This window comes from Rhipicephalus microplus, chromosome 2, assembly GCF_043290135.1.
Source record: "Rhipicephalus microplus isolate Deutch F79 chromosome 2, USDA_Rmic, whole genome shotgun sequence".
Lineage (NCBI taxonomy): Eukaryota > Metazoa > Arthropoda > Arachnida > Ixodida > Ixodidae > Rhipicephalus > Rhipicephalus microplus.
In genome coordinates this window covers 199,603,215-199,631,174 of record NC_134701.1, presented here as the reverse complement: position 1 = coordinate 199,631,174, position 27,960 = coordinate 199,603,215, and the positions used below count along the sequence as shown (strand labels likewise).

General features: G+C 44.5%; 13 non-coding genes across 13 annotated transcripts; all 13 read right to left on the bottom strand.

The window, feature by feature from the left end:
- Positions 1-24,558: 24,558 nt before the first annotated feature.
- Positions 24,559-24,631, bottom strand: TRNAV-AAC (transfer RNA valine (anticodon AAC)). The gene has a single exon. It is a non-coding gene; the product is annotated as a tRNA-Val (tRNA).
- Positions 24,632-24,847: 216 nt separating this feature from the next.
- Positions 24,848-24,920, bottom strand: TRNAI-AAU (transfer RNA isoleucine (anticodon AAU)). Its single transcript has one exon. It is a non-coding gene; the product is annotated as a tRNA-Ile (tRNA).
- A 506-nt stretch (positions 24,921-25,426) lies between these two features.
- Positions 25,427-25,499, bottom strand: TRNAV-AAC (transfer RNA valine (anticodon AAC)). The gene has a single exon. It is a non-coding gene; the product is annotated as a tRNA-Val (tRNA).
- A 217-nt stretch (positions 25,500-25,716) lies between these two features.
- TRNAV-UAC (transfer RNA valine (anticodon UAC)) lies at positions 25,717-25,789 on the bottom strand. The gene has a single exon. It is a non-coding gene; the product is annotated as a tRNA-Val (tRNA).
- A 214-nt stretch (positions 25,790-26,003) lies between these two features.
- On the bottom strand, positions 26,004-26,076 carry TRNAV-AAC (transfer RNA valine (anticodon AAC)). The gene has a single exon. It is a non-coding gene; the product is annotated as a tRNA-Val (tRNA).
- A 65-nt stretch (positions 26,077-26,141) lies between these two features.
- On the bottom strand, positions 26,142-26,220 carry TRNAV-AAC (transfer RNA valine (anticodon AAC)). The gene has a single exon. It is a non-coding gene; the product is annotated as a tRNA-Val (tRNA).
- A 67-nt stretch (positions 26,221-26,287) lies between these two features.
- Positions 26,288-26,360, bottom strand: TRNAV-AAC (transfer RNA valine (anticodon AAC)). Its single transcript has one exon. It is a non-coding gene; the product is annotated as a tRNA-Val (tRNA).
- Positions 26,361-26,432: 72 nt separating this feature from the next.
- On the bottom strand, positions 26,433-26,505 carry TRNAV-UAC (transfer RNA valine (anticodon UAC)). The gene has a single exon. It is a non-coding gene; the product is annotated as a tRNA-Val (tRNA).
- A 362-nt stretch (positions 26,506-26,867) lies between these two features.
- Positions 26,868-26,940, bottom strand: TRNAV-AAC (transfer RNA valine (anticodon AAC)). The gene has a single exon. It is a non-coding gene; the product is annotated as a tRNA-Val (tRNA).
- Positions 26,941-27,157: 217 nt separating this feature from the next.
- TRNAV-UAC (transfer RNA valine (anticodon UAC)) lies at positions 27,158-27,230 on the bottom strand. Its single transcript has one exon. It is a non-coding gene; the product is annotated as a tRNA-Val (tRNA).
- A 214-nt stretch (positions 27,231-27,444) lies between these two features.
- Positions 27,445-27,517, bottom strand: TRNAV-AAC (transfer RNA valine (anticodon AAC)). The gene has a single exon. It is a non-coding gene; the product is annotated as a tRNA-Val (tRNA).
- A 217-nt stretch (positions 27,518-27,734) lies between these two features.
- TRNAV-AAC (transfer RNA valine (anticodon AAC)) lies at positions 27,735-27,807 on the bottom strand. The gene has a single exon. It is a non-coding gene; the product is annotated as a tRNA-Val (tRNA).
- A 71-nt stretch (positions 27,808-27,878) lies between these two features.
- On the bottom strand, positions 27,879-27,951 carry TRNAV-AAC (transfer RNA valine (anticodon AAC)). The gene has a single exon. It is a non-coding gene; the product is annotated as a tRNA-Val (tRNA).
- Positions 27,952-27,960: the final 9 nt, after the last annotated feature.

Sequence of the window (27,960 nt, the reverse complement as noted above, 5' to 3'; positions counted from 1 at the left end):
ATTCTCATCATGTGCTCGCCACGCTCCGGCTGCAGCGCAGATGGTAACAGTGGAAACACAGTTGTCTTCGAAGAGTGTCAGCACTGGACATTGCCGCGTGCAACTTCTTTTGCCAGGAGAATACTGAAGCCGAAGTACAAATGCTTTGCAAACTGCACGCAAAACTTGTTGACTCGTTGCAAGGCCAACGTGTACAGACATGTATTGACTACCTTAATTAATGACGGATGTCCTGTAATTTGTGAATAAAACTTCTCCATGCACATGCATCACTGCATGGTGAGCCCTCCGCTCGTTTACCGTATTTACTCTATTCTACTGCGCCCTCGATTGTAACGCGCGCCCGGTTTCCACGACAAAAAAAAAAAGAAAGAAAAAAACACTAAGACATCGGTTGCAACGCGCACCCTTTTTTCTCGTTGGCCCGCTTGATCACACCACTCGCGAAAACGACTCTTTTTGAGAGCGTCTTCCGTTTAAATACGAAGAACGGGGAAGCTTATGCCTATCTGACGTGCAACAGAGCATTGCTGTCACTCTAGTTTTACCGTGGCCCGATGTCAGTACACAAACTTGCTTCGCCCTCTTCTCCTAGACGGTTGTGGTGCCAGGCATGTCAAAGTAAAGAGGCGTGTGATCGGCATTCCCGATTTGCCCAAGCAGGTAGCCGTTGTTGTGCCGCAAGTTTAGGAGGAACCTCTGAAGACTCTGAAGCTTTTCTTCGTACTCCTCCGGCAACTTCCGGCATATGCCCGTTCGCCTTCGGAGGGAAAAGCCTTTTCTCTTCATAAAGTTCGTTAGCCAGCACCTGCTCGCTTTAAAATGGCTCTGCATTAGCCCTTTTTCTAAGGCTAACTGCATAGCCTGCACTTGGAGCAGTTCTGTCGTCACGGGCCGCTGTGCCGCTCACTGCTTAATCACATACTCGCCGAGCAGCTCTTCAATTTGTGAAAACCGACCCTGCTGTGGTCCACTGAAGCCTTTGCGTGAATCTTTGCTGTCGACAATATTCTGCTTTTGTTTCCGCCAGTCCCGCAAGCACGTTTCGGGAACTCCGAATGACCGCGATGCGGCCCGATTTCTGTCCGTTCCGGCACACGCGACAACTTTTCTTTTAGAAGCAGCATTGTGGTGCACTCCTCGAGTTTTTGGAGTCGGCCCTACCATGCCGTCGATGCTAATGTACTACAAGATGACGAACTCCTCAGCACACGTATGAAGTGCCGCGCATGGGAAACACATAGGCAGGAATGACCGACGCGCCATGCCGACGCACGTAGGGGGCGGCCGTTTTGTAAGTGGCGATGGCAATAGAATGACCATATTCATATTTTTTTTCGTACTCGATTCTAACGCACATGCAATTTATGAACTCTCTTAACCGGAAAAAAGGTGCGTGTTAGATTCAAGTAATTACGGTAACTTTCATTATTTTGAACTTCTTTTAATTTGAACAAATTTTCTGGCCTCTTTGAGTACGAATTATTCATATTCGACTGTAGTACAGTGGCTCATGAGATAACCTGACTAGTTTGTTTCCCGAAACACAGTATCTTAAAGCAGTACTAAATTTCTGCATGTTACATAGGCATATTAAAAATCAAGAAATATACACCAAAGCCGCAGCCCCAGCTTTACTCTGCACAGCTGCCTCTGCTGCCTCCACTTCTCCAATTGTACCAGCAGGCAGCCGGGGAAGGTCAGAGGGGCGCTGTGCTGGCTGGGCGTGCTGAGGCACGGACAAGAGCCGTAACTCGTGCTTCAGCTGTCGCACCTCCTGCAGAACCTCTCTTTGTTGCTGCCGGATGCCAAGTTGGATCCGCAGGGTCCATAGCAATAGAGCTGAAACATACAAGAGTACATACCATATTTACTCGCACAATTTGCATCCTCACATAATTTGCTCACCAGTATAATTAGCCAGCCTGCTTTACTACAAGAAACTTTTTGCTCGCATACTTTGCCCTCCCCAACCAGCCCGAGCCACCTTGCCAGCACACACACAGACACATTTGACTTCATGATGCTCTGGTCAGGCACATCTCTTGTCGAGCAGGCGAGTGCAGTCTTACACAAAATGGACTGAGTGCAAGGTCCCTTCTTCCATGAACTTTTATGCTTTCCCTAGAATATCGAACTTGAAAACCGAAACCTGTTTATGTGTAGTCCGAAATGCCTAAAGGTTTGCCTCCTATCTTCCCACCTCTTCCACGGCAAGAATGTATTCCCGAGACACAGCACAGATGTTGAACGCGTGCAAGGACCTGTCACATCAACTAGATGAGACAGGTTTTCGCACTCATTTTTTTTTTTCCGGTTTCGCCATCTGGCCATTGCGTTTTTACCGTTCCTTGTGATAGGCTACAATAATTATATACGAGGCAGATTGCTGTTATAAAGCTTACCGAAGAAAACTGAAACCGTGCTACCGCTAAGCACTTCACCGTGGAGTTCTTCGACATGCAATATTCAGTATGGGAGCCAGCAGAAGAGTGCGTTGAATAAGACTTAGCATTGAAGCTTGGGTGTGTTAGATATCGGAGGGAACACAACGCAATAGAAGACTGGGACAAGGAATGGACACACACACACATGAAGGGCGACACACACAGCACTGTGTTGGCATCGCGCTTCCTTGTCTGCATCTTACTTTACGTTGGGTTCCCGACAATTATTGGAGAGTACTTATGTTCTCTGGTATAACCCTGTCGTGGGAACTGGTTTTTGTGAGCACTGTTCGGAAGAACTTCAAGAAAATGGGGGCATTTGAACAGGCTTAGCAAACAAATGACAATCCGCTTTGAGACAGCTGTGACAGCGCCTGCAACATATATTCCCAGTTGAGCTTTTAGGCCAGCGATTCCTACTAGCTTCGCACATGACCGGATTGACAAAAAAAGTACACATAATACGCGAGTATATACCGCATTTGACTCGGTAGCTTTGATGAACCAGGCAGATACACAAATTTATCCAAAACTCCATTGATTCTGTTGCAAAATTATTCAACAAACAAATTGCGATGTTATCCATGTTACTATACGATTGCGGCACTTTACCATTACAGCTTTCCAGGAGGCACACATAGTGCAGCGTTAGTTCCCCACTCGCAGTTAATTGTATGCAGTAGGTTGCTCACAGCAACTGACTGCATGCAATGGTGAACATCTTGCATGCTTGCACCGCTGTTTCAGCATGCTGGATGCTTCCCATACGGCTATCAATTGATGTTCACAAAATTGGGAAGATGAAGAAAGACTACACAGTGCCCTCTGGCCACCCTATACTCCAAACCTCCAGCCAACAAACAAACAAAAGAAACAGAAGTATGCAAATGAATATTATTCCTAATGCAGCTGGAATGGAGTGTAGTTTTCACCAATTCTGTGTGTTAAGTCAATATGGAGTGAGTTAACTCCATAAAGTAGCTTTTCTCATAACAGTGTTCACTCTATTGTAACACAAGGAGTGACTTCATAGCATCTAGAAGGAAAAATAGAATCTTCAGTATTTGATAGAAATGTGAGGCTCTACCTTAAAACAACAATAATCTGGAAAAAGAACTCATTACATTCGAAAAAAAAAAAAGGTAGCACAGTTGATCCCCTTTACAAGAGACACTGATGTAACAGACAAACGGGGATAAGAGGCACCCACTCCGTAGATGCGCCTGTGCAGCCGGGAGCCCTGCAGTCAAGCATGCTGAGCAAGACTGTTGACCACTGTACAATGACACATTGCCACAAAATTTTAAAACTTCATTTCACAGACTTCTGCAAAAGCTTCTTACACTCTTGCATAATTTTTGCACAAGCTTCTCTCATTCTTGCGTGATTTTCGTCAGAACATATAAGTGTTGGAAGTTGTATGTCCCCAAAAACTTGCACAATACAAATAGCATACATTAAAGTCCATCACTTAATACGTGCATAGTGTACAATGAAAGGAAACTCACGCATGGTTTGCTCCGAGCCTTCCCCGTGCGGTGCCTCCTTGAGCCTTGGAGAGCACTATACAGCTAGAGCAAAGTAGCATCAATCCAGTGTTAATGGCAGGTTAACAAGACAACAAAACTAACCCCCATATTCATAAACGCTCCCCGACTCGACTTTCACCCTTCACTTGACAGAGTTGAGCACTGTGCCGCTGCTCGTTTGAAAGCGACGCTGCGCTACTCGAGAATCACAGCAGATTATTGCTGACATGCAGCAATTTTCTCTGCTTAGAGACGGCGCTCCCATCAGCCATCTCAAGTGAAGGTTAAGCGTTGAGTGGAGGGACGTTCTAGAATACGGGGGTAAGATTGGTTGCAAGAACACTAAAAAAGACACACTTAATTTTTACACTTCATCTATATTGTACAGCTACACACATTCTGCATCCTTATAATGCAACATATACATACAGGCTTATAAAGTAAACACTGTAGGCTGCTCAAATAACACCTACACAAGAAAATTACCCAAAAGTGGCCATGCGCAAAGTACTTTTATTTGAAACTCACAAAACTTTTGCGGTGATGGAGAATAAATAAGACAGGTTACGCTTGGAGGCACATGAGACCTTCGCAGCTTTCATAAAGTACAAAAAACAATATGGTATGTATGTGTGTATGTACGCATGAAGCTTCAGCCTTTACATACGGTTTCTTGAAAGAATCGACTATGAATTTTATGGCACCTGTGTCCTTCAGCGCAATTGAAAGCCTGCTGATCAGTGTGTGCAATTGTGGAATAGTTAGATGGAAAATGGCGTGAAACACCTAAAATCAAATTTTTCTAGCTAGGAAATATGCAGCTGTGTATACACAACACATGCTGCAAACACTGGGAGGTGACCACAAGAGTGATTTGAGTGTAAGCGGCAGTATTCCGCATTCATGCACCCCGCCATTTTCAACTGTTGCCCAAAAGCAGCACCACTTCAGCGCGCTACTTTTTTTTTTACATCATAAACAGCACGGAATACAGCGAGGATGAAAACAACATATGCAATTAAATTTTGAGCACTATTTATGGTGCGCATGATTGATTGATTGATATGTGGGGTTTAACGTCCCAAAACCACTATATGATTATGATAGACGCCGTAGTGGAGGGCTCCGGAAATTTAGACCACCTGGGGTTCTTCAACGTGCACCTAAATCTGAGCACACGGGCCTACAACATTCCCGCCTCCATCGGAAATGCAGCCGCCGCAGCCGGGATTCGAACCCGCGCCCTGCGGGTCAGCAGCCGAGTACTTTAGCCACTAGACCACCGCGGCGGGGATGGTGCGCATGAAAAAAAAAAAGGGCCTTAATTGTACAACGACGAATTCATAATTTGCCTTCACGGACCTTCTGTTAGGCTGCACCACATACAGATTTTTTGTGGCTTTCAAAAGAGATTTTCAAAAGAGATTTGAAAAAAAATAATAACCGTGTTTACTCTCGTCATGAGCGCACTCACTAAGTCACCCTCATTTCAGTCGCCAAAATTTTGAATTTTTTTTTCTTCCACATATTAAACACACACCTTACGTTCATCCGCTGAAGTCCCACGGGCTCTCCCCCCCCCCCCCTTGCCGCCTTCGCTCGCTGCCACGTGCCATTTTATTTTTGTTTCTATTTGTTCACGAAACATCCCCTGTCTTTTTTAATTATCTCTTGTAACATATGTGGCATTATCTTGTTCCCGAGGTGCCACAGGTGCTCTGCTATGTAGATGCACCATTAAACTAGTATTTTTGATCAACTGTGCATTTCTGATGTTTACCTTGCAAGTACGTAAAACTGGCATGCTTCTTGATCTACGATACACATGTGGCTTGTCTCACTTTGAAGGAAAAGTTAGCATACAATGGTGTAAATGCTTAGAATTTGAAATATTGAGGCAGCAGCACACCGGAGATGATCATATGGTAAAGAAACAAGTGCTGCCTTATTACTGGCAGGTTGTCACTTATATGTACAAATATATTTTGCGAGCTAAAAAAAGTACAAAAGCACAGCGAGACTATGATGTGGTTCAACCTGTGGATTCGCTTCATTTATCACGCCATATGATGAAGCTTCCTTTGGTAAAACTGCTCAGATAAGAAAAAAAGTTTGCTGTCCAATACAGCAACTATACAAAGTGTGCACGTGCATCTCGTAGCGCCTTTTCGTCACTTCCGAAATGCGCCACCAACATGCCCGGGCACCAACCGAATCTATCGCCTACAACTGCCATGTTGTCTCCTCGTGCTTGCACCCGTTTAGTTTTGCCTCACGATGCAAGTTTGAGAAATTATGAGCTGCTAGTGAGGCAAGTTGATTTAGTAGTCCACGCAGAGGGAGCAGAGCTTAGGGTGTTTCTTCGCTGAAAGTTATAACCTGAAATTGAGAACGCACATTCCGATTTTCCTAAATGTACCAGCGTATTTGGCTGGTGCAGATTAACAAAAGCTACTTGAAGAAACTTCGCAATATTTGCATCTTCAGGTGCAACTTCATTACGGGTAAGTGCCATAGCCAAGTATTTACCTGCAAACAGATATAGCTTACCAAGATACTGTACATACAAACTTGTCCGCAGTTAAAATCATGATGGCGAGGAAGGCGGTTAAAATCGTGATGGCGATCGCAGAGATTTGGAATTGCATTGAAACAAACTATAAAGAATGGGAAACAATATTAGTTCACTTTGAAGTATAGCCGATCGGTTCAAGTTGGGCGTCAGGATTTTTTTTAATTAGTCAATTAATTCTATACACGGTCTCTATCATGTTCAGTGACTCCACTGTACATTAGCGTACAACAAAAGGAAAATACAAAGTGAAAAGTGTGTTAAAGCATACGCGAAAAATAAAGTGATGACTGGCATTACCGCGGCACACACCACGCAAGGTCGCTATCTGCCTTGTATAATATTTTCCTCGACTATTTCCACAAATTGCAATCAAAGAGGCTCAAGCTCAACATCAGCACTGTTTAAAACACTTGGGGGGGGGGGGGCATTGCTACTTTGGTGGCGTAGGCCGTGACAATATATTCATAATATTATATCTCTTGTAAACTTGCCTAGCTCTGCACGACTAGTTTTCGATGGGAGCAGCTGCGCTTCGCACATCCACTCTTAAAATTGCGGCTCGAGAGATTTTGAGCTTTCACTTGTTTTTGGGCCAGGCAATTTGTAGTGAAAGCAAGATAATAGGCCCTCATAGGTTGTGGCGGGCAGCCGGTGTACGCCGTGGCTGGTGTATGTGTCGCACATCTTGATTATCTGGTCTTGTATCGAGTGAACGAGCGAGGCCTTCCTAATCCAATGAGCTCGTTAAAGTAAGACAACAAAAAACCACAATGCTTCCACATCGTTCACAGCAACAGATGACGAGCCCCCAACAAACCGCACTGTAGCACGTGAACTGCCGTAGGTACCCAGGGAGTTACCCGGGCATGGCGGGAGAGGGCGACAACGGCAGAAGTGACATCACAAGAACACTATGTATAAAGGGGACATTTAAAGACTTTTTTCCCATTTTTAAACTTCGTGCACTGTTCTGTCACAATTTATAGCTCAGAATAGTTGTATTTTAAGAGGGCACTAATTCATAAGCCCAATGGTTCAAGGATGGGTGCATTTAGGGGGCCCATTCTACGTTTTACTTATGCCCTTCAAGAACTTGCTTACAGGGCCAAAGTCCTGTTTCAGAAAGAACACGCTAGTGCGTGGCCAGCAGTCCGTCAAGCATTAGTGCTGGTGAGATTTGGAAATGCAGCGCATGAGCATCCTCATCTGCTACTTCTCTGCTCATGCTCTCGGGGCTTACTTGCAAGGCACGGTCCTTCGCACTTTTCATTTTCACACTGTAAATAAACTGATACCAACTCTGCCTTCCATTATTTAATAAACCAATATTTCATGGTCACAAGGACGAGCTTAAAATGTGTGCTACATCAGACCTGAACAGCATTTTGAGTCATCGAAACTTGCTAGTTGCAGCGAGCATTATGCGAAAAATATGATGTGCTTTACGGTGACAACTTGAAAAACACTGCAGCAACGATTAAAATCATGCATTGTTTGTGCTCACAGGAAATCCCTGAAGCAGGAGGCACTGGACTAGATAAATTGCGCAGCTAAAATACGGATGCGCTTTCCGATGCTGTCATGCGTACAGGCGGAGAAATGGCAGACAAAACTGGGCGCACCCCGATTCTATGCGCATGCGTCCCATTCACAAGCCTCACTGCCAGTTAGCACCACATGGCTCACTGTCCATGAGCTCGCTTGTTTCCTGTAACAGTGGACCATACGGTACACCTATTTAAAAACGAGGATAGAATGTATATAATGCAGCATCTGATGAAGCCATGACGATGTGTTGCTGATGAAATCTGCAACTCTAGTTAGTACCCTTATTGTTAACCAGCCGACCGACTAGCAAAAAGATTTGCGACTGAAATGATGGCATCTACACCTGCCCTTAAAGGGACACTGAACAAAGTTTTTGCTGCCGAGATTTTCAGCCAAAGCAAAAGATTGGGCCATGAAATTCATAGACAATAATAATTTCAAGCAGAAACTACGAAACAATACTGAATTTAATGAGCCTTTTACAAAATGCCGCGTCTAGCTCTTAAACACGGCGTTTTCTAAAAGGTCGCGACATTTATTTTTCAAGTTTTTTTTTTTGTTATTCAAGACAAATCTACGGTGCATTGTTCACAGAAAACAAAATTGCCTCCGTAAGATTTCTTTGCGAGCAGCTTACTAATTTTAAGGCAGGCGCGTTGATTCGTGAACTGAAGGATGCGAGTGATCGATCTTGCCTGCTAGTGGCTAGGCGACAAAGGCTTTACCACATGTCCTGGTGTAGCTAAGTCACGCAAATGGAGCAGAAAATGTGCATTATCATTTATTTCACCTAAATATCACACGTATGTGACTTATTGCCGGTGAAAGGTGATCAGGATGAACTCGACAAGTTGCAAATCTGAACAAGAATTCACTCGAATTAAAAACCAACCTATACTCACGTGCACGGTGAAGTCGAACACGTCGTCCGTCAATGTTGTCGCTGATGCCCGAAGGAAAAGAGAAGAGGACAAGCGACGGGGTCGTCTCTTTCTATAAAGTCGACGGAACTGCCAGAATGGCCAACACAAAAGGCATCGGGTTGACATTCCTCCATCTGGGCATCAGTCGCTCCACCCGGGCATGCAGCTGCTACTGGTTCTACTACTATCCTCTTCCCGACATTGCAGTGTTGCTGCCATACTCGCGAACCTTTTTAAATTAAAGCACGCAATCATGTATTATCGTGCGCCATACTAAACTTAAAAACAGTGCGCCGGTACATGAGATCACGAAGCGCGGTCCACGCCATCACAAGAGCAATTAGAGAAATTAAACAAAGAAAACAAAAATGTATAAAATATTTTGTCTCAATACGATCCGCAATCCAGTTTTCTGCAGCGGCTTTTGGCTCTGTATGAACGGCCAAGCCAGTGCCAAGCCAAGCTTGCGTCCCTGATCAGCTGTTTGTTTCCATCGAGAATTCAACAGTGAACTGGCAATTTGTTTAGATGATATTGCTAAAGGGCCTGAAATTGAATATTTCTCTACCTACTACTGCTGTACTTTTCCTCTCTGTTTCCTGATCACAGTGATGAGATTGAGGAGGTTACAATTTAGAAAACAGCAAGTGCAACTCAAGCATTGCTAGTATCGCTGTTTCGGTAATAAAATGTTACAAAGATTTTGCCCCGCGACCTGCTTGCCGTGTTCGAGCACCCAGTAGAAATTTACGATGCCGCGTTTGAAAGAGTTGAATAAAATTGCAATGTTACGAAAGGAAGGCTCTGAAGCAACATCGCATTTTATCAGGCCTACACCTCCCACACCTAGACGAGTAAAACTCGTCGATATTATCTTGCAAAGTTGTGTATAATATTTAAAACACATTCTTTAGCCCACGATGAATTGTTCTCTCGTGTGGATTCTCCATTTGGTACTGTCATGTTAACTTACAAAGGCAACTTTCCATATTTAGTCTCTTTAGATGTTGCAAAAGCTTGACACGTGGTGTGTATGCCATAATAATTCTCCTCGTAACCTGGGTCCGCCTCTTTAAACAGCGTCGCATTTTATTGTTCGCAATTGTGTTTGTTTTATACTGTAAGCCAGCTGTGTGATTTCATCAATATTCACGAGTGTTCCCTGACTATACAAACACGTGCGTCTTATTTGGTGCGGTGCACGTTTGTATGTAGCAAAAAATGTCATTTCGTCAGCGTGTGTCTGCATACACTTGCATGCCCTGCAGTACGTGTACATAATTAATGCAGTAAGGACTGCAATGCATAGCCTTGCATGGGACATATATTCCATGCACCCTCAGAGAAATGTTGTTTGTTATGAACCTACTGTTTATCATTACATTTTTTTTCGTTAAAGTTTCATCTCCATATAAAGCAGCTGTATACAGGCACGAGCTTCAGCAGCTTCCTCGTTGTTCCATTTTAAATAAGAACACCAAGCCTACCCGAATCAATGATCTGTTTGCTATCATTACTGTTATGTGTTCTACGATGTACACAAGGACAGTAGTATACAAAAAATAGGGAGGGAATTGAATGCCCTGCCTGCATGGCTGCGCCGTTTCACAAGATAAGGCGCTGCGCTGTGAAGCTTCCTACCGGCCTGCAGAAATTCAAGGGAGCGTACGATAGCGTGGTTCAAGAGGACTAGTGGGGAATACTAGACACACTGGGTGTAAAAGATGGAGTCACTAATCGTTTAAAGGAAATCTGTAAAACTAACAAGGTAGTTAAAAAGTGGGAAAAACAGGTATCCAAGCCCACAGTGGTGAAACGTGGACTTAGGCAGGCGTGCCCACTGTCACCCTTTTTATTCATGATGTACCTACAAGGATTAGAGGCCAAATTAGAGGCAAGGGGACTTGGCTTCAACCTCTCTTTAGTCAAACAAGGAAAACTCATTGGTCAGGCACTACCAGCATTAATCTACGCAGATGATATAGTGCTAATGGCCGACAACAAGGAAGATTTGCAGAGGTTGATGGACATCTGCGGTAATGAGGGAGATAGGTTAGATTTTAGATTCAGTTAGGAAAAATCAGTAGTCATGATTTTTAATGATAACAAAGATAGTGAGCTTAGAATACAGGAAGTCACGCTAGAGATAACAGATAAATACAAATAACTGGGCGTATGGATAAGCAATGGGACCGAGTACCTGAGGGAACACGAAATATGCGTGACGACTAAAGATAACAGGAATGCAGCAGTGATGAAAAATAGGGCACTGTGGAATTACAATAGGTATAATGTTGTGAGAGGAATATGGAAAGGGGTCATGGTTCCTGGGCTGACGTTCGGCAACGCGGTCTTGTGCATGAGATCAGAAGTTCAAGCAAGATTAGAAATTAAGCAACGTGGAATAGGTAGGCTTGCTTTAGGAGCTCACGGGAATACACCAAATCGGGGGGTACAAGGTTATATGGGATGGACATCATTTGAGGGCAGGGAAGCTAGCAGAAAGATAAAATTTGAGAAGCGATTAAGAGAAATGGGGGAAGAGCGTTGGGCTAGGAAGGTTTTCAGCTACTTGTACATGAAGAATGTCGATACAAAATGGAGGAAGCGAACCAGGAAGTTGACTGGTAAATACTTAGAAAACAGCAGGTGGCCAAACCAGAAAGAACTATCGGTTAAAAAGGAACTGCAGGAAACGGAGATTGACATGTGGAGAATTGGCATGATTAAGAAGTCCGCACTAGAGATCTATCGAACTTTTAAGCAGGAAATTGCCAAAGAAAGAATCTATGATAATACTCAGGGTAGTTCTCTACTGTTTGAGGCCAGGACGGGAGTATTGCGAACCAAGACATATCGGGCCAAATATGAAGAGGTAGACACAATATGCAGTGCGTGCGAAGAGAAAGAAAAAACTGCCGAACACTTGACAATGCTCTGTAAAGGCCTTCACTTTATAGTTCAAGATGATGGCGCAGAGTATTTCAAAGCACTGGTGTTTAGGGACAGGGAGGGCAAAATAGACTTTAAGAGGGTAGACTTAACTAGAAGGAGGTTATCTGATTGGTGGCTAAAGTCAAGGCACGATTGAAAATTAAACCCTTCACTTCAAAGTACCCGTCCAACTTTACTATTGAAAGGGGAAAAAAAAATCTAGTGGTTAGTTCACTAAGCATTACGGCTAGGTGACGTTAGCCGCCGCCCGATCTAAAGGGTACAGCCACATCCATCCATCTATCCAGCCAAGAATATGCTCTCTGGCTTGTTGCTCCAGGCCTAATCAGGTAGATTTTCTGGCCTCACCGTTGAATTGTTTGCTCGGGTTGTGGCTTGCAAACATTGCGGTTTTGGGCTTCGTATCATCTTGTTCCGTCATCATGTCCTCCAAGTGGAGGACATGTCGCAGTGTGAGGAGGGAGTACGACAAGGCGCTGATAGAATGAGCTGTCAGTCTTACCAGGCAGGCGGTTGAGAGCGCACCGAGGCAGCTGACGCACACCAGCACTATCCGCTTCCTGTATAATACAGGCTAGGGAATTATAGAAACACAGAGCAGAAATCAACTCTTGTGTCTCTCTCATGCACTCACAAGGCGGAACCTGCTTCGAACACTGAGGACCGAGCTAAGCAACACCATGCGTGACGATAAATCATGGTCTCCTATTGCAGTAATGGTTAAGGCATGCATCCAACTTAAACCATTGTCACGCAAGATGAATTCACAACACCATCGAAGTGAACCCAAGGCACGTGCTGATTATTATGTACGGTACTAGCACTAAATTCATGCAGACGTTTAGTTGGCGCTGCAGTAGGCCTAGTTGAAGGAATGGCCCCAGCTACTGCTGTGATGGAGAACGGGCTCATTAACATCTTCATGTAGATTAAAACGGCTTACCCCGAAATGGCTGGGAGTGTCACGCTATCCCTAGCAGTGGCACATGCAGTTTCATATTTAACGATTACAGAAATGGCGTACCGATTTCCAAAGCACCTATATACTTCCGTCAAGGCGTAGCACCAAACACTTTATTGCACATTTCGGGAAACATTCCTTTTTCTCCCAATCTGGTGGCTAGGCATCACTACGCCCAAGAATAAGCATGTTATTATGTATGTCGGAGGTATTTTCATCTGATCCCTGAAAAATTATTTCCCTAAACCCATGGAAAAAAAAGAAAATGGAATTCGCACCTGTCATCACATTGCACCCCATCACAGGAGTGGGATCAGATTGGCCTGGCGCTCAATACTCCCTTACGCTTAATCAGAGCTCGGTCTGGCACCAGCTCCAGACAAAACCATTTATAATCTCCTGTCTGGCACATCTGTTTTACTCTGCTCTCTCTCAACCAGAGTGCACCATGTACCTGTGGTTCACCCCTGGTGGATCTTTTTCACTGTTTGTGAATTGCACACAAAGCCCTTACTGGTAGATCCTATTCCCAATTCTTCACTATTCTCACGGGAGGCCACTCTTTGGGCAGCTTACATCACGACATGTGCGTGTCATGATGTCAGTGCCGTCTTTTTCAGAGTCGGCGCCGTCTTTTCTTTCTCTTTTGCTCCTTCCCTGTCCTGTGTTTCTGGTGTTGCGCTGCAAACAAGTGAAGATGTTAAAGAACACGAGATGTTCAAAATTTGCTTCTCATTAATATATCGTGGTTTTGGGAATTAAAACCCCAGATATATTGAAAGAAGATGCATGAAAAGGGAAGGATGATATTGGAAACTGGCAAAAAAGGAATGACAGACTTCTTAAGCTATGCTGCCATTGAGATTTTCAGCTGTTCACGCAATTCTCACACGTGGCTTTGATGCAGCTATGCACATATCACACAAGCATGCTGACTGTACAGTTAGTATAACTGCAACCTTCATGTACCCAGCCTTCATGTACCCTCTATGACATTTCAGAACATATGAGTCAGTGTTAGCATCAAGTTATGTTCTTCATGCTGGAGAACCAGTGTGATGAGTTACCATTTCTACAGAATGAAGCCCTGTCTACCTGGAACAAGCTGCAAGATATATAACTAAACGGCCCTTTTCAGGGCCAGTCAATCTCTGTCCGGCTTGGATGCACCAACTGATTCCCTTTATCATCAACCCTCAATAAAACTAGCAAATGTTTGTACATGTGCAAGCAGTGTCATTCAATATCTTAGGAAATGCTTGTGAAACAATTTCAAGGAGAATCACTTTTCTGATCTCATAGTGAGGCATTAGGAACACCTTAGTCACACCAAATGCCATTATTCAATGAGAGGAACAAGAGAAATATTTCACTGGGAACTATGAAGTAAACAAAAAAACAAATGTTTTTAGATACTGCGAGATGATTTCATAAAAAAGCTCAGAAGTTGCTATGTGTGGCCACATTTAATCTGTGCAAGCATCGTGTGGTTACAAAATTCTGTACCAAACATAGGTTCAGCTTTCTGGAATAGACCACGCTGCACAAGCTAGCTCAGTGCATGCACTTCTGTACCCTGCCAGAGAATATTTTTACCACCAGTATGTTGTAACGTGAAGTGAAATGGTGATTGCATACTAGGGCGCGTCCTGCAGGACCCCAATAAAGTTGTTTCACTTGATCGGTTGGTGTGCTGTAAGCAGAACATTTCCAAGAAAAATCGTATAGTTTGGAGGAGGACTTAAGCAAGGAAAGGTGTAGATAAAACACTGGATTCACTGGCATTATCCTCACCAAGTATAACACTGTTTTTCTGGTGAAGCTTTGTGTCTGAACAGCGAGCAGGCTAAGCTGGTAAAAACATGCAAAATGGGAAGTCTAGCACAGCAATCTGTGCAGTACTGCTCATTTCATGGAGCAATAATTTCACAGGCTTTGCTCATTGTTAGTGTTAAGCCTATATTATGTCCACTGCAGGGTGGAAGCCCAATCAATGTTCCCTGTCCTGTATGAGCCAATTTCATATTATGGCTGATAATTTCTCGATCTCATTGGAACTAATCACCTGCCACCCTCTGCTACATTTCATGTGTCCTAATATAAATTAATTGACATTACTGACCTGTCATCCATCTTTTTTTCTCATTCCCAACTAATGCATTCATTTTTGATAAACTCTGCTTTCTTCCCATGTCTTAATATTATGCTAGCCTTTTTTCATTTTTCTGAAACATTATCTTTGCTCAGAAGCTAGAAGTTATCAGAAAGAACATAACGACATTCTACCTCCTGAGCATATGGCATCATCAATACAAAAATGTAATAAAAGTGAGAAAACATCCTATCTATATAAAAGGCCCTAAAATACTGCAGGGGGCAACAAATAAACTGGTATTTGTATAAAGGCAGTGACAAAAACTTTGACTACTGTCACTTATTCTGATTCTTGGGACATCTTTTTTAGTACATCATAACACATAATTACACATTTACACAATTTACACAGAGGAATTGCCACCACGTACATTGAGGCCACCCTTCAGAAGTCATGTGAGCACAAGGATGAGGTAAGCCTTAAAAACCAGATTAAAAGACTAAAGGATGCTGGATATCCCAACAGCACCATCACACCCGTGTGCTAAACCCTCCTGCAGAAAGTCAAGTTAAACAAAACAGGACCAAAATAAAAACAGAATGACCAAAGATCTTTGCATGCTATACCGTACATACATAAGGTGTTTCACAATATAAAGAAAATAGCGAGCCGATATGATTTTATCTTGTTATTTGCCATCCCTTGCAAGTTTTCAAAAGTGTGTGTACTAAAAAGCAACAGGAATAGCCATTATTTCACCATTCGTCACGAGAATAGGTATACTGAATGCCAATATAATGTTGTGTATGAGATACTATTGACACGTGGAAACGTAAACATAAGACAAACTGGGCAATGCCCCAATGTTTGAGCAAGACAGCATGCTTAAAATGTTAAGAATGGCTATGGTAGTCGCATGGCCATACACTGTAAAGAATGTAAGTGCAGTTCTATGTTTCATAAAACACTGTTTTTGAAAAAAGCAAGAACAAGAAATGAAAGAGAGACTGTGAAAGCATTTTCTTGTCAGGAAGGCCATGGATCAGTGCATCAGTATACTTTCACTCATCCATTCGGAGAGAGAGTATTCTTTTCTCAGTTAAGATTATATTATCATGGTCTCACATGTGTCGTTGTGCATGAGCACTGTTCTTGTACTCTGTAAAAAAGGGGGCGTAGTACCTTCAATAAAATTTAGTTGGCAGTCAGCGCTCTTTCCTGTCCTTTTTGTCTCTTCCTGAACTTCTCTCACTGTTACTAGAACACAACCACGATGAACCAACTTGCCCAGATTAAGCTATTGTTGACGAAAAGTCAGAGCATGAAAATACTTCAGGGGCTCAGAACCTCCTCACTACCCGTCTAGTTACGGCCCTGGTCTATGTGTTCCGAGAGTGAAGCACTAGTGGAGCTATCTAACTACCTAACGGTGAGGAGGGTATGTGTATACTCGAGCTTGTTTCATGACATGGTGAGAGGTGGCAGGTTGTTGAAATAATATGCTGTGTGGGAGGTCAAGATTTTGATTGAGAACGCTGAGTATGAGCCAGTGACATTAGGCGTTCAAGACTTTTTGCGATATTCACTCTAGCATAGGACCTTGGTTGGTGGTTGACGTGTGCATTTGATCACATTGTAGTCTTTCATCATAATTTTTTTGCCACTTGGCGTCGACGCTCTTGAGTTGTACCAAAGTAATTAAGCATTCAGGTACAAGTATCTTCTGTCAGTGTTTCAATGAAGAGCTGAATATGAGTAATAGCTTCCATCGATACTTCTGGCATTGGTGTATGCACATTTCTTTTGAAGTTCTCTTGCAAAAAAGGCAATAAAGGTATGCTTTTGTGACTTTTTAGTGTTGGCCAGAACTGCTGGTGTGTCCGAACGGCTCTTCGATTGGTTGTGGTGTTGTCTTGTTCAGGGCCACAGAGCTTTCAGTCTTTTTTTATATTTGCCTTCACAGGAATGCTCTTTGCATGCTTCTTCAGTACTTTGTATTATTCCTAAAGCAATGACTTGCAGATGTTGATTGTGGTGCTTTAATCTAGTGTTCAACTTCACGCTAGCTTCATTTGCACACAAAGCAAGAACTCAGGAGTATGGTAACTTTTGCTATGGGTTTTCCCTTCTTCAGTCTACTGTATTTTTGCCTGTGTTGTCTAAGCGCTGACAGCCTCGTGCGACAGCTTTTTTTTTGTGCACTTATTGTGTGCCAATGACTTATTTGCCTCCTCAGCTAAAGACTTTTTGTATTATAAGAGAAAGCTCTGTCTGTATTGCTTTTGTCATTTGCTGATGGTGTATCTTCAGTATCTTTTCTCAGTGTACACTATACTTGAATGGAAGCTTGAATGACTACCTTCAGCTGTTAGCAGGCTTTTAGCTGCTGTAATACTGATTGATGCTCCTTTCTCGGGCGTTCTATTTTGGATGGTTGGCATGTCACTGCTTCTTTTAAACTTTAAAACTGCAGGTGCGCCTTTTTCGTGTTACACCTGGTATATTTTTCCAGTGGTTATATATATATATATATATATATATATATATATATATATATATATATATATATATATATATATTGCTAACTTGAGAAACAAGGCCTCTTTACGTTAGGTGCACATCAGGTGGGAAGAGTACTTCTATTACTTGCCAAGATTGTGGCCCCTTATGGTGGGAATCATAATGCACTGTTGATGTGTCAAATTCACATAGCATAATTCCAAGGCACTCGATCAATATCCAAGAAAGAAATTTATGTTCTTTTGCGTGAGTTTCAGCAACTCATAGTAATTTGTATGTAAATGAATACTTCATCATTCTTGGCTGTCATGTTTTATGGAAGCACATGTGCTTCGTTAATAACAAAAAAACACGCACGCTCACGCCACTGCAGTGGCGAGAGCGTGCGTGTGTTTTTTTTTTGTTATTAACGATTTGCCCTATGCATTCACGTTTCTTCTTTTTTTGTGTGTCGTACTTCTCGTATCGCGCAGCCTACCGTTTTGGGCACACGTAAAAAAAGTACATAAAAAAGAAGCGTTCCACGCCGAAATTCGCGTTCGCAACGAGCTGGGCACCGACAGGGTGCCCTACGACGCCCACACACTCCGCAACATCTTACCAACCGTTCGCTGCGATGTTGTTGGGAATTCGTGTGGTCATTGCATGAATATAGCGCGTGCGTGCATGCGCACGCGCGTCTGTGTGTTAGATCACGGCAACTGCATATGTTGTATGATTCAGTCACCATAACGCAACTGACGATCCCCGCTCTTCCCACACGTCAAGCAGCAGCAAGTGCCGTTAACAGTACTGTGCTGTGAACGCAAAACAGATTCGAATAGGTCGCGTAGATAGCTAGCCCGACACATGATACGATAAGATTTGCGTCAGATATTCGACGTCTACATGCACGCGTAAGACAGCGGTATCCGCAGCAGCTTCGTCATACGCACCGCATCGGACGTCACGTCTGACAGAGAAACTTGATCGGTAATTTTTTCTCACTTAAAAAGTCTACCTTGCACAACTTCAACCAACGATTATGAATTTCAACGAGCTGTGCATGGTTTAATGATTGATTGATTGAAATGTGGGGTCTAACGTCCCAAAACCACCATACGATTATGAGAGACGCCGTAGTGGAGGGCTCCGGAAATTTCGACCACCTGGGGTTCTTTAACGTGCACCCAAATCTGAGCACACGGGCCTACAACATTTCCGCCTCCATCGGAAATGCAGCCGGGATTCGAACCCGCGACCTGCAGGTCAGCAGCCGAGTACCTTAGCCACTAGACCGCCGCGGCGGGGCATGATTTAATGACGAAAAGATAGTTCTAATATTGTGCCCGGCACATATATTACTCTCTCTCTAACTTGAAAAATCGGCGCGTGAATTGGGGCCAGAACAGCGCCAAAAAGCAGCACACGCAGAAATTGGCTTATATTCTAATATTATGACATCGTGATGTTGACTTTTCAGCTGACGCTGGCAATAACGTTCAAACGGCGGGCCAATAATGCCGGTCTTATTGGATGGCTCCGCCCATATTGGCTGCTACTTGTACAACCTGGCCCGATGTGTCCGTTCTAATAGGCCGGCACAGCCTATATGGGCGGAAAGCTCTGAAAACTGGCCCAATATAACCAATCTAATAGACTGGCACAGCCATCATTGGCGGAATGTTGTTAATGCTGGTCCAACATAGCCGTTCTATTCGGCTGGCAGAACCAATATTGGGGGTACGTTGTCAACGCTGGTCCAACGTCGCCGTTCTATTTGGCTGGCATAGCCAATCTTGGCGGTACGTTGTGAAAACTGGGCCGTTCATGGGCCAGGCAATGCCGATCTATCCCCAATATTGGGCCAACCTTCTGTGCTGCCTGGGTTTCCACGTGTTAAGCGGATGTGATAACCACTACACCACAAGCACAGCTGTGCAGAGCTCTCATGAATGAGTCTTTGTTCAATGACGTATATTGAAACTAAAAAAAGAAATGCTCTTGTGCCTGCCAGGGATCGAACCTGGGCCTTCGGTGTGTTAGGCGGATGTAATAACCACTACACCACAAGCTTTTTTTTTCTTTATTTCCGGTAAACTTCACAAACGGGTTACTAAGATATATTACAATTCACTACATACAATACAAAAAAAACTTAAAACATAACTATAACACATCGCATCCTAGAATTCCTTCTTGGTCAGTAGGGCTTCAACCCTTTCTACCCACAAAGGTACACATTCGTCTGTTCTTACTACCTCAAGTAATCTCGAGATGCTTTCCTTAAAATACTCTCTTGCTGGTCTTCTGTCTGGGTCACAATGAAATCCAGCCATTCTAGAGCGCCATATACTGTGCAAGGCAGTCATCATGATAAAATCGAAAGGTAATCCATCCTCGTTCTCTATTGCCAAATACCTGATACCATGAGGGTCTAACGGAAACTCTTTTTTGATTGTCCTTTGTAATACGTCCCAAAAATAAACTTCCCAACAGTGCAGGAAAACATGGTCGATAGTTTCCGGTTTCTTACAGATTAGACAGTGAGATCCCCAAGGCATATAAAACCCACGCTCCTCTAGGAAGGTTCTTACAGGAAGTGTTCCAGTGTGTAATTTGAAAAAGAACGTTTTCGCACTTGGAGCTGCTGGCATTTTTTTACTCGTTTAAGTACGTTCTGGCCCTTGCGTGCTGTATATAGCACTCTGTACAGTGGGACGGGGAGCATCGTGTCATAAATTTTTGTACAGTTTTTTCTTTCCAACAGACCACAGGTAGTCAGTTGAAAAGCGAACACACAAAAACCGCACGCTGGCCACTACTTCTTTCATGTATCCTTGCACAGCCCCTGGGGTAACATGGGTGCTCACAACAAACTCGGGCAACAGTCTACTTAGTCTTGTTTGACACACTGTTAGTAGGAAAGGATCTATTGTCTCACGAAAAAAGAAAAACCTATTTACTAACTGCTTGATAAACAGATGTCCTAGCCCAAGGCCTCCACACTTCACCCGTCTAAACAAATTTGTGCGACTGCACCTTTCCCAGCTAGACCCCCACACAAGTATTGCAAACACCCGATGTAATTTTTGCACATTGACCCGGGAACAGTACAGCACTTGCATCACATACCACAGCTTAGACACAAAAAACCAGTTGCATGCAGTAGCCCTAGCAAACATGGACAGATAAGTTGCATTCCACCTATTCGCTTTTTCTTTAATTTCTTTCGTTTGCTGTGTCCAATATTCGTCAGTACTTTTGTATGACTCGAGCGGTACTCCAAGATATTTAACTGGCGTTCTTGTCCATTTAATGGCTGCGAAAAATTCTGGTGTTGAAGGCCAATATCCATGCCAGAAGCCGAGGCATTTACCCCAGTTTATGTGGCTTCCTGTAACTTCGGCGAAATATTTAGAAACTCTGATTGATTCTTCAATACCGACATAGGTAGTGCTACAAATCGCAACATCATCAGCGTATGCGAGTAGTTTGACCTTTGAAGATTGTACTCTAAACCCATTAATGATGTCATTCTGCAATATCGACTGACATAAAGTTTCAATATAGATGCAAAACAAAAGTGGACTAACAGGGCAACCTTGACGCACTGAGCGCTCGATTCTTATGGGGGGGCCCAATGTCTTGTTGATAATTAGTCTCGTACTACCGTTCTGATATGCCATGGCTACTCCGTCAATAATTATCTTACCAACATTAATGTGCTTCAATACTGCAAACAAAAGAGCGTGGGAAACGCAATCAAACGCTTTCTCCAGATCCAGCTGGAGTATGGCCACACGAGCATGACAGGTTTCAACACATTCGAGCACGGATCGCATTTTATGAACGTTTGTAACTATGGACCGACCTTTTATTCCACACGTTTGGTGTGGACCGACGATATCTTTTATTACTGACTGAAGTCTGGCCGCCAAAATTTTCATTAATATTTTGTAGTCTACGTTTGTCAGTGCGATTGGCCTGTACGCTGTGACGTGCCTGAGCTTTTCAACCTCGTCTGTTTTCGGAATCAGAACGGTACGCGATTCACCAAAGGATGGTGGTAATTTCTTTTCCTCATATGCCTCGTTAAAAACGCCCGCAAGTAAAACGCCCGTTAAAAACGCCCGCAAGACAATTCGCTTTTAAAACATTTGTACCACTTGGCACAAAGACCATCTGGTCCTGGAGATTTCCCAGGATTTAACTTATCAATCGCCCGTTCAACTTCAGATGCAGATATGGATAATGCCAAAGCGTTTTTCACTTCCTCACTCACTTGCGGCATGAGTCCTAAATATTCGTCTTTAAATCTTTCTAGGTTTGCCTGTCTACACGCAAAAAGGTTTTCAAAATGACTTGAAAATACGGATAAAATGCTGTCCGTATCAGTTACTTCGTGACCATCCTTCTCTATTTTCTCGATATGATTCCGTCGAGCGTTCGTTTTCTCCACCCCTAACGCTCTTTTGGTTGGCGTCTCTCCAGCCGCTAAAACCTCGGCCCTAGCATGGACGAGTGCACCGCGGTAGCGTTCCTCGTCATGTAGTGCAAGTTTCTGCTTAATGTTGCGTATGTCAATTTTATACTCTCCCGGTTGTCTGCACTCCAAGTCTACTAGTCTTTCCAAAGTCTTTCGGAGTTCTTTTTCTTTCTTTTTCTTTTCATAACTCAATGCGCATGAACGATCAATAGCTGTTATTTTCATTTGCTGCTTGAACTCTTCCCATTGTTCTGCAAGTTTATTTCCATCACCCTTTTTTATTTCATTGATGCAGTTCATAACCTGATCTAAGAAATATTCGTCAGTGATCAAAGTGGAATTCATCTTCCACAGCTCCCATGAGAAAGTTCCACCTTGTGTTTTCTCTCCCATATCACATTTACCTAAACAATGATCGCTAAAGTGTATTGGGCAAACAGCATATGTCTTGCAGTGGGCTATTAATTCTAGCGACACGTAAATGCGATCAAGGCGCGCATGGCTATTCCCCTGAAAATGTGTGAAACGCACCTCCCGCGTTCCTTCCATACAGCTGCCCACGTCTTCTAACTCGAATTGAGTAACTACGTCCGCTAGCGTCCTACAACTTTTATCGTAATTGGCGCGTCCATTTGCTCGATCTCGCCCATTGAGGACGCAGTTAAAATCACCCAGTAATACATATTTCCTTTCCAAAGTGAAGGGCTGCTTTAGGCTTGAAAAAAAATTTGATCGCTCCTCGCAAATGGTTGGTGCATAAATACACACTATACGCCACTGACAATCATTGAATACAAAATCACAGGAAACCAATCTACCAGACGGGCAAGAGAAAGTATCTTGCACTACCAGACCCGGTAACTTCTTAATGAACAAAACACAGCCAGCAGAAGTGCCTATTGCTTGAGTTACAATTGCGTGGTAACGCGCCGTAAACCTCAGCACCATGCCCCGGGTCTCCTCCTCACCGTCTACTTTTGTTTCTTGTACAGCAAGTACATCCAGATCATGATCCACAAGTAGCCTGTAGACTTGGCTCTGTTTCCGCTTGGCGGCGAGACCTCGAACATTTAACGTTGCCACTCTAAGTTTCGGTGCAACAGCTCAAAGTTTCACTACTCAAAGTTTCGGTACACAGTTAAGAAGTTAGCCCGGGGCATGATGCTTACCTTCAGCGTCTAGCATAGAGCTAGACATCTTCGGAGCCTCCAGGTGGACCCGTGCCACTGGAGGACAAAGGTGGCCAGTGATTGTCCGATGTCGGGTTGGGACGCAGCCTTGTGCTGCTGCGTCTGAACGAAGTCGCCTTCGCAGGTGGCCCCTCTTCTTGCTTTTCGCTGGACGCCTCACGCCGTCCTGCAGACTGCTCGCGGGGTCTTTTGCTTGGCGCCCCACCACTGATGCTCTCGCACGACACTGGAAGTTCGGTTAATTCCACCGGCTCAGGCTCCTTCGATGAGGTGCTTGTAAAGCCTTCTTCGGTTTGGCCGGTTGGCTCTTGAGTAACCACCTCCCCAGATGCTATGTCTGCTTTGGCTGTTGGCTCATCACCACCAGTCGGTGTAACTGTACCTGTTGAAGGTTCAGGGTTCACCGCGTCACCTGCACCTTTCGCCGCGTCTTCAACCTCGGTCACGTCCATCACCAACTCTGCTGTGTCGTCACCTTCGGCTGATCCGATAGCCGATGCGTACGTGCGCATGCACGCGTCTTCGCTGTGGCCGAACCGCCGACAACGCGAGCATCGGGGTACCTTACACTCTCTTCTAACATGTCCGGTACTTTGGCAGCGCAGACACTGCATTGGCCGACCAGGTGCAACCACAAGTGCCAGTTCACCAGCCACCCTGATTTGATGGGGGAGATCTTCAACCTTCACGCCACTCTTGAGCTTAAGAAGCACAGTAGGTGTGGTTGAACCCTTGTCGCTGACACCCTGAACACGCCAATGCTCCCTTGTGACTTGTACGACCCTCCCATAAGCCGCCAACGCCGTTCGCACGTCTTCATCGTTGACGCCATACAGCAGCCAATGAAGACGCAGCCGCACCTGCTGATCCTGGGGGTCTACGATGATGCAGCGTCGGCCCTTGACTTTCAACTCCTTCACATCCAGCAAGCGTTTCGTAGCGTCCGCGTTGTTCATGGTGACTGCCCAGACATGATTTATCTGGTAGGCCCCCAGTGCCAACACCTCCGGCAGCAGTCCTGTAGGTCCGAGCGCGTCTCGGAAATCTTCGACTCGATACGGTCTGCCACGCACATCACCGTGTAAAAACACGGTGTTTTGCGCGACGCGTCCCTTGGGCAGGGGCAGTGGTGGCAAAATAATCTCATATCCTGCGTCTTGGTCTTCGGTCATCCTGTTACCGCGGCTAGTATGTGCCGCAAACGCCGCTCCTACGGAGCACATGATTCTTGCGTCCGACGCGCGTGAGTGCCGACGAAAGAATGACTACACCACAAGCGCAGCTGTGCGCAGCCCTCACGAATGAGCCTTCGTTCAACTACGTATATTGAAACTAAAAAAATGCTCTTGTGCCTGCCAGGGATCGAACCTGGGGCCTTCCGCGTGTTAAGCGGATGTGATAACCACTACACCACAAGCACAGCTGGACAGAGCTCTCATGAATGAGTCTTTGTTCAATGACGTATATTGAAACTAAAAAAAGAAACGCTCTTGTGCCTGCCAGGGATCGAACCTGGGGCCTTCGGCGTATTAAGTGAATGTGATAACCACTACAACACAAGCACAGCTGTGCAGAGCTCTCACGAATGAACCTTTGTTCAATGACGTATATTGAAACTGTAAAAAAGAAGTGCTCTTGTGCCTGCCAGAGATCGAACCTGGCGCCTTCCGCGTATTAAGTGGATGTGATAACCACTACACCACAAGCACACGTGTGCAGAGCTCTCACGAATGAGCCTTTGTTCAATGACGTATATTGAAACAAAAAAAAGAAACGCTCTTGTGCCTGCCAGGGATCAAACCTGGGGCCTTCGGCGTATTAAGTGAATGTGATAACCACTATAACACAAGCACAGCTGTGCAGAGCTCTCACGAATGAGTCTTTGTTCAAAGACGCATATTGAAACTGTAAAAAAAGAAATGCTCTCGTTCCTGCCAGGGATCCAACCTGGTGCCTTCCGCGCGTAATGCGGATGTGATAACCACTACACCACAAGCACAGCTGTGCAGAGCTCTCACGAATGAGTCTTTGTTCAATGACGTATATTGAAACTGTAAAAAAGAAGTGCTCTAGTGCCTGCCAGAGATCGGACCTGGGGCTTTCCGCGTGTTAAGCGCATGTGATAACCACTACACCACAAACACAGCTGTGCAGAGCTCTCATGAATGAGTCTTTGTTCAATGACGTATATTGAAACTAAATAAAGAAATGCTCTTGTGTCTGCCAGGTATCGAACCTGGGGCCTTCCGCGTGTTAGGCGGACGTGATAACCGCTACACCACAAGCACAGCTGCGCAAAGTGACACGAAGGAGTCTTTGTTCAATGAAGTATATTGAAACTGTAAAAAAAGAAGTGCTCTTGTTTCTGCCAGGGATCGAACTTGGGGCCTTCCGCGTGTTAGGCGGATGTGACAACCGCTACACCACAAGCACAGCTGTGCAGAGGTCTCACGAATGAGCCTTTGTTCAATGACGTATATTGAAGCTGTAATAAAGAAGTGCTCTTGTGCATGCCAGGGATCGAACCTGGGGCCTTCTGTGTGTAAGGCGGATGTGATAACCACTACACCACAAGCACAGCTGTGCAGAGCTCTCATGAATGAGTCTTTGTTCAATGACGTATATTGAAATTAAAAAATAAATGACCCTGTGCCTACAGGAATCAAACCTGGGGCCTTCCGCGTGTGAAGCGGATGTGATAACCACTACACCACAAGAACGGCTGTATAGAGCTCTCATGAATGAGCCTTTGTTCAATTACGTATATTGAAACTGTAAAAAAGAAGTGCTCTTGTGCCTGTCAGGGATTGAACCTGAGGCCTTCCGCGTGTTAGGCGGATGTGATAACCGCTACACCACAAGCACAGCTGTGCAGAGCTATCACGAATCAGCCTTTGTTCAATGACGTATATTGAAACTAAAAAAAGAAATGCTCTTGTGCCTGCCAGGGATCGAACCTGGGGCCTTCCGCGTGTTAGGCGGATGTAATAACCACTACACCACAAAAGCAGCTGTGCACAGCCCTCACGAATGAGCCTTTGTTCAATTACGTATATTAAAACTAAAAAAATGCTCTTGTGCCTGCCAGGGATCGAACCTGTGGCCTTCCGCGTGTTAAGCGGATGTGATAACCACTACACCACAAGCACAGCTGTGCAGAGCTCTTACAAATGAGCCTTTGTTCAATGACGTATATTTAAACTGTAAAAAAGAAGTGCTCTTGTGCTTGCCAGGGATCGAACCTGGGGCCTTCCGCGTGTAAGGCGGATGTGATAACCACTACACCACAAGCACAGCTGTGCAGAGCTCTCACGAATGAGTCTTTGTTCAAAGACGCATATTGAAACTGTAAAAAAAGAAATGCTCTCGTTCCTGCCAGGGATCCAACCTGGTGCCTTCCGCGCGTAAAGCGGATGTGATAACCACTACACCACAAGCACAGCTGTGCAGAGCTCTCACGAATGAGTCTTTGTTCAATGACGTATATTGAAACTGTAAAAAAGAAGTGCTCTAGTGCCTGCCAGAGATCGGACCTGGGGCTTTCCGCGTGTTAAGCGCATGTGATAACCACTACACCACAAACACAGCTGTGCAGAGCTCTCATGAATGAGTCTTTGTTCAATGACGTATATTGAAACTAAATAAAGAAATGCTCTTGTGTCTGCCAGGTATCGAACCTGGGGCCTTCCGTGTGTTAGGCGGACGTGATAACCGCTACACCACAAGCACAGCTGCGCAAAGTGACACGAAGGAGTCTTTGTTCAATGAAGTATATTGAAACTGTAAAAAAAGAAGTGCTCTTGTCCCTGCCAGGGATCGAACTTGGGGCCTTCCGCGTGTTAGGCGGATGCGACAACCGCTACACCACAAGCACAGCTGTGCAGAGGTCTCACGAATGAGCCTTTGTTCAACGACGTATATTGAAACTGTAATAAAGAAGTGCTCTTGTGCATGCCAGGGATCGAACCTGGGGCCTTCTGCGTGTAAGGCGGATGTGATAACCACTACACCACAAGCACAGCTGTGCAGAGCTCTCATGAATGAGTCTTTGTTCAATGACGTATATTGAAATTAAAAAATAAATGCTCCTGTGCCTACAGGAATCAAACCTGGCGCCTTCCGCGTGTGAAGCGGATGTGATAACCACTACACCACAAGAACGGCTGTATAGAGCTCTCATGAATGAGCCTTTGTTCAATTACGTATATTGAAACTGTAAAAAAGAAGTGCTCTTGTGCCTGTCAGGGATTGAACCTGAGGCCTTCCGCGTGTTAGGCGGATGTGATAACCGCTACACCACAAGCACAGCTGTGCAGAGCTCTCAAGAATCAGCCTTTGTTCAATGACGTATATTGAAACTGTAAAAAAGAAGTGCTCTTGTGCTTGCCAAGGATCGAACCTGGGGCCTTGCGCGTGTTAAGTGGATGTGATAAACACTACACCACAAGCACAGCTGTGCAGAGTTCTCACAAATGAGCCTTTGTTCAATGACGTATATTTAAACTGTAAAAATGAAGTGCTCTTGTGCCTGCCAGGTATCGAACCTGCGGCTTTCCACGTGTTAAGCGGATGTGATAACCACTACACCACAAGCACAGCTGTGCAGAGCTCTCATGAATGAGTCTTTGTTCAATGACGTATATTGAAACTAAAAAAAGAAATGCTCTTGTGCCTGCCAGGGTTCGAACCTGGGGCCTTCCGCGTGTTAGGCGGATGTAATAACCACTACACCACAAGCGCAGCTGTGCA